A 7,216-nucleotide genomic window follows, 5' to 3' on the forward strand; every position below is an offset into this window, starting at 1 on the left:
AATCTCTGCATTGTCTACAATATCTTTACTATTCTCCAATCTCTGCATTGTTCTACAATCTCTGGAATATACTCCAATCTCTGCAGTGTTCTACAATCTCTGCATTGTTCTACAACCTCTGGAATGTACTGCAATCTCTGCATTGTTCTGCAATCTCTGCGTTGTTCTACAATCTCTGCATTGTTCTACAGTATCTGTATTGTTGTATAATCTCTGCACTGTTCTACAATCTCTGGAATGTACTCCAATCCCTGCACTGTTCTACCATCTCTGCACTGTTCTACAATCTCTGGAATATACTCCAATCTCTGCAGTGTTCTACAATCTCTGCATTGTTCTACAATCTCTGGAATGTACTCCAATCTCTGCATTGATCTGCAATCTCTGCATTGTTCCACCATCTCTGCATTGTTCTACAATCTCTGCATTGTCTACAATTTCTTTACTATTCTACAATCTCTGCACTGTTCTACAATCTCTGGAATATACTCCAATCTCTGCAGTGTTTTACAATCTCTGCATTGTTCTACCATCTCTGGAATGTACTCCAATCTCTGCATTGTTCTGGAATCTCTGCATTGTTCTACAATCACTGCATTGTTCTACAGTCTCTGTATTGTTGTATAATCTCTGCACTGTTCTACAACCTCTGCATTGGCTACAATGTCTGCATTGTCGACAATTTCTTTACTATTCTACAATCTCTGCCCTGTTCTGCAATCTCTGGAATATACTCCAATCTCTGCAGTGTTCTACAATCTCTGCATTGTTCTACAATCTCTGGAATGTACTCCAATCTCTGCATTGATCTGCAATCTCTGAATTGTTCTATAATCTCTGCATTGTTCTACAATCTCTGTATTGTTGTATAATCTCTGCGCTGTTCTACAATCTCTGGAATGTACTCCAATCCCTGCATTGTTCTACCATCTCTGCATTGTTCTACAATGTGTGGAATGTACTCCAATCTCTGCATTGTTCCACCATCTCTGCATTGTTCTACATCTCTGCATTGTTCTACAGTCTCTGCATGGATTACAATCTCTCTACTGATCTCCAATCTCTGCACTGTTCTACAATCTCTTTCCCGTTCTACAATCTCAGCATAATTCTACAATCTCTGCATTATCTACAATCTCTTTACTGTTCTACAATACCTGCAATGTTCAACAGTGTTTGCACTGTTCTACAACCTCTGCACTTTTCTACAACCTCTGCATTGTCTACAATTTCTGCATTGTCTACAATTTCTTTACTATTCTACAATCTCTGCACTGTTCTACAATCTCTGGAATGTACTCCAATCTCTGCAGTGTTCTACAATCTCTGCATTGTTCTACAATCTCTGGAATGTACTCCAATCTCTGCATTGTTCTGCAATCTCTGCATTGTTCTACAATCTCTGCATTGTCTACAATTTCTTTACTATTCTACCATCTCTGCACTGTTCTACAATCTCTGGAATATACTCCAATCTCTGCAGTGTTCTACAATCTCTGCATTGTTCTACAATCTCTGGAATGTACTCCAATCTCTGCATTGAGCTGCAATCTCTGCATTGTTACACCATCTCTGCATTGTTCTACAATCTCTGCATTGTCTACAATTTCTTTACTATTCTACAATCTCTGCACTGTTCTACAATCTCTGGAATATACTCCAATCTCTGCAGTGTTCTACAATCTCTGCATTGTTCTACCATCTCTGGAATGTACTCCAATCTCTGCATTGTTCTGGAATCTCTGCATTGTTCTACAATCACTGCATTGTTCTACAGTCTCTGTATTGTTGTATAATCTCTGCACTGTTCTACAACCTCTGCACTGTTCTACAACCTCTGCATTGGCTACAATCTCTGCATTGTCGACAATTTCTTTACTATTCTACAATCTCTGCCCTGTTCTACAATTTCTGGAATATACTCCAATCTCTGCAGTGTTCTACAATCTCTGCATTGTTCTACAATCTCTGGAATGTACTCCAATCTCTGCATTGATCTGCAATCTCCGAATTGTTCTATAATCTCTGCATTGTTCTACAATCTCTGTATTGTTGTATAATCTCTGCGCTGTTCTACAATCTCTGGAATGTACTCCAATCCCTGCATTGTTCTACCATCTCTGCATTGTTCTACAATGCGTGGAATGTACTCCAATCTCTGCATTGTTCTGCAATCTCTGCATTGTTCTACAATCTCTGCATTGTTCAACAGTCTCTGTATTGTTGTATAATCTCTGCACTGTTCTGCAATCTCTGGAATGTACTCCAATCCCTGCAATGTTCTACCATCTCGCATTGTTCTACAATCTCTGGAATGTACTCCAATCTCTGCATTGTTCCACCATCTCTGCATTGTTCTACAATCTCTTCATTGTTCTACAGTCTCTGCATTGTTTACAATCTCTCTACTGATCTCCAATCTCTGCACTTTCTACAATCTCTTTCCCGTCCTACAATCTCTGCATAATTCTACAACCTCTGCATTATCGACAATCTCTTTACTGTTCTACAATATCTGCAATGTTCAACAGTGTTTGCACTGTTCTACAACCTCTGCATTGTTCTACAACCTCTGCATTGTCTACAATCTCTGCATTGTCTACAATGTCTTTACTATTCTACAATCTCTGCACTGTTCTAAAGTCACTGAAATGTACTCCAATCTCTGCAGTGTTCTACAATCTCTTGAATGTGCTCCAATCTCTGCATTGATGTGCAATCTCTGCATTGTTCTACAATCTCTGCATTGTTCTACAATCTCTGTATTGTTGTATCATCTCTGCGCTGTTCCACAATCTCTGGAATGTACTCCAATCCCTGCATTGTTCTACCATCTCTGCATTGTTCTACAATCTCTGCATTGTTCTACAGTCTCTGCATTGTTTACAATCTCTCTACTGATCTCCAATCTCTGCACTTTCTACAATCTCTTTCCCGTCCTACAATCTCTGCATAATTCTACAACCTCTGCATTATCGACAATCTCTTTACTGTTCTACAATATCTGCAATGTTCAACAGTGTTTGCACTGTTCTACAACCTCTGCATTGTTCTACAACCTCTGCATTGTCTACAATCTCTGCATTGTCCACAATGTCTTTACTACTCTACAATCTCTGCACTGTTCTAAAGTCACTGAATGTACTCCAATCTCTGCAGTGTTCTACAATCTCTTGAATGTGCTCCAATCTCTGCATTGATCTGCAATCTCTGCATTGTTCTACAATCTCTGCATTGTTGTACAATCTCTGTATTGTTGTATCAGTCTCTGCGCTGTTCCACAATCTCTGGAATGTACTCCAATCCCTGCATTGTTCTACCATCTCTGCATTGTTCTACAATGTGTGGAATGTACTCCAATCTCTGCATTTTTCCACCATCTCTGCATTGTTCTACATCTCTGCATTGTTCTACTGTCTCTGCATTGTTTACAATCTCTCTGCTGATCTCCAATCTCTGCACTGTTCTACAATCTCTTTCCCGTTCTACAATCTCTGCATAATTCTACAACCTCTGCATTATCTACAATCTCTTACTGTTCTACAATATCTGCAATGTTCAACAGTGTTTGCACTGTTCTACAACCTCTGCACTGTTCTACTACCTCTGCATTGTCTACAATCTCTGCATTGTCTACAATATCTTTACTATTCTACAATCTCTGCATTGTTCTACAATCTCTGGAATATACTCCAATCTCTGCAGTGTTCTACAATCTCTGCATTGTTCTACAATCTCTGGAATGTACTGCAATCTCTGCATTGTTCTGCAATCTCTGCGTTGTTCTACAATCTCTGCATTGTTCTACAGTATCTGTATTGTTGTATAATCTCTGCACTGTTCTACAATCTCTGGAATGTACTCCAATCCCTGCACTGTTCTACCATCTCTGCACTGTTCTACAATCTCTGGAATATACTCCAATCTCTGCAGTGTTCTACAATCTCTGCATTGTTCTACAATCTCTGGAATGTACTCCAATCTCTGCATTGATCTGCAATCTCTGCATTGTTCCACCATCTCTGCATTGTTCTACAATCTCTGCATTGTCTACAATTTCTTTACTATTCTACAATCTCTGCACTGTTCTACAATCTCTGGAATATACTCCAATCTCTGCAGTGTTTTACAATCTCTGCATTGTTCTACCATCTCTGGAATGTACTCCAATCTCTGCATTGTTCTGGAATCTCTGCATTGTTCTACAATCACTGCATTGTTCTACAGTCTCTGTATTGTTGTATAATCTCTGCACTGTTCTACAACCTCTGCATTGGCTACAATGTCTGCATTGTCGACAATTTCTTTACTATTCTACAATCTCTGCCCTGTTCTACAATCTCTGGAATATACTCCAATCTCTGCAGTGTTCTACAATCTCTGCATTGTTCTACAATCTCTGGAATGTACTCCAATCTCTGCATTGATCTGCAATCTCTGAATTGTTCTATAATCTCTGCATTGTTCTACAATCTCTGTATTGTTGTATAATCTCTGCGCTGTTCTACAATCTCTGGAATGTACTCCAATCCCTGCATTGTTCTACCATCTCTGCATTGTTCTACAATGTGTGGAATGTACTCCAATCTCTGCATTGTTCCACCATCTCTGCATTGTTCTACATCTCTGCATTGTTCTACAGTCTCTGCATGGATTACAATCTCTCTACTGATCTCCAATCTCTGCACTGTTCTACAATCTCTTTCCCGTTCTACAATCTCAGCATAATTCTACAATCTCTGCATTATCTACAATCTCTTTACTGTTCTACAATACCTGCAATGTTCAACAGTGTTTGCACTGTTCTACAACCTCTGCACTTTTCTACAACCTCTGCATTGTCTACAATTTCTGCATTGTCTACAATTTCTTTACTATTCTACAATCTCTGCACTGTTCTACAATCTCTGGAATGTACTCCAATCTCTGCAGTGTTCTACAATCTCTGCATTGTTCTACAATCTCTGGAATGTACTCCAATCTCTGCATTGTTCTGCAATCTCTGCATTGTTCTACAATCTCTGCATTGTCTACAATTTCTTTACTATTCTACCATCTCTGCACTGTTCTACAATCTCTGGAATATACTCCAATCTCTGCAGTGTTCTACAATCTCTGCATTGTTCTACAATCTCTGGAATGTACTCCAATCTCTGCATTGAGCTGCAATCTCTGCATTGTTACACCATCTCTGCATTGTTCTACAATCTCTGCATTGTCTACAATTTCTTTACTATTCTACAATCTCTGCACTGTTCTACAATCTCTGGAATATACTCCAATCTCTGCAGTGTTCTACAATCTCTGCATTGTTCTACCATCTCTGGAATGTACTCCAATCTCTGCATTGTTCTGGAATCTCTGCATTGTTCTACAATCACTGCATTGTTCTACAGTCTCTGTATTGTTGTATAATCTCTGCACTGTTCTACAACCTCTGCACTGTTCTACAACCTCTGCATTGGCTACAATCTCTGCATTGTCGACAATTTCTTTACTATTCTACAATCTCTGCCCTGTTCTACAATCTCTGGAATATACTCCAATCTCTGCAGTGTTCTACAATCTCTGCATTGTTCTACAATCTCTGGAATGTACTCCAATCTCTGCATTGATCTGCAATCTCTGAATTGTTCTATAATCTCTGCATTGTTCTACAATCTCTGTATTGTTGTATAATCTCTGCGCTGTTCTACAATCTCTGGAATGTACTCCAATCCCTGCATTGTTCTACCATCTCTGCATTGTTCTACAATGTCTGGAATGTACTCCAATCTCTGCATTGATCTGCAATCTCTGAATTGTTCTATAATCTCTGCATTGTTCTACAATCTCTGTATTGTTGTATAGTCTCTGCGCTGTTCTACAATCTCTGGAATGTACTCCAATCCCTGCATTGTTCTACCATCTCTGCATTGTTCTACAATGCGTGGAATGTACTCCAATCTCTGCATTGTTCTGCAATCTCTGCATTGTTCTACAATCTCTGCATTGTTCAACAGTCTCTGTATTGTTGTATAATCTCTGCACTGTTCTGCAATCTCTGGAATGTACTCCAATCCCTGCAATGTTCTACCATCTCGCATTGTTCTACAATCTCTGGAATGTACTCCAATCTCTGCATTGTTCCACCATCTCTGCATTGTTCTACAATCTCTGCATTGTTCTGCAGTCTCTGCATTGTTTACAATCTCTCTACTGATCTCCAATCTCTGCACTTTCTACAATCTCTTTCCCGTCCTACAATCTCTGCATAATTCTACAACCTCTGCATTATCGACAATCTCTTTACTGTTCTACAATATCTGCAATGTTCAACAGTGTTTGCACTGTTCTACAACTTCTGCACTGTTCTACAACCTCTGCATTGTTCTACAATCACTGCATTGTTCTACAGTCTCTGTATTGTTGTATAATCTCTGCACTGTTCTACAACCTCTGCACTGTTCTACAACCACTGCATTGTCTACAATCTCTGCATTGTCGACAATTTCTTTACTATTCTACAATCTCTGCACTGTTCTACAATCTCTGGAATATACTCCAATCTCTGCAGTGTTCTACAATCTCTGCATTGTTCTACAATCTCTGGAATGTACTCCAATCTCTGCATTGATCTGCAATCTCTGAATTGTTCTATAATCTCTGCATTGTTCTACAATCTCTGTATTGTTGTATAATCTCTGCGCTGTTCTACAATCTCTGGAATGTACTCCAAACCCTGCATTGTTCTACCATCTCTGCATTGTTCTACAATGTGTGGAATGTACTCCAATCTCTGCATTGTTCCACCATCTCTGCATTGTTCTACATCTTTGCATTGTTCTACAGTCTCTGCATGGATTACAATCTCTCTACTGATCTCCAATCTCTGCACTGTTCTACAATCTCTTTCCCGTTCTACAATCTCAGCATAATTCTACAATCTCTGCATTATCTACAATCTCTTTACTGTTCTACAATACCTGCAATGTTCAACAGTGTTTGCACTGTTCTACAACCTCTGCACTTTTCTACAACCTCTGCATTGTCTACAATTTCTGCATTGTCTACAATTTCTTTACTATTCTACAATCTCTGCACTGTTCTACAATCTCTGGAATGTACTCCAATCTCTGCATTGTTCTGCAATCTCTGCATTGTTCTACAATCTCTGCATTGTTCTACAGTCTCTGTATTGTTGTGTAATCTCTGAACTGTTCTACAATCTCTGAAA

The sequence above is a fragment of the Carcharodon carcharias genome, chromosome 4 (genome assembly GCF_017639515.1).
Source record: "Carcharodon carcharias isolate sCarCar2 chromosome 4, sCarCar2.pri, whole genome shotgun sequence".
Lineage (NCBI taxonomy): Eukaryota > Metazoa > Chordata > Chondrichthyes > Lamniformes > Lamnidae > Carcharodon > Carcharodon carcharias.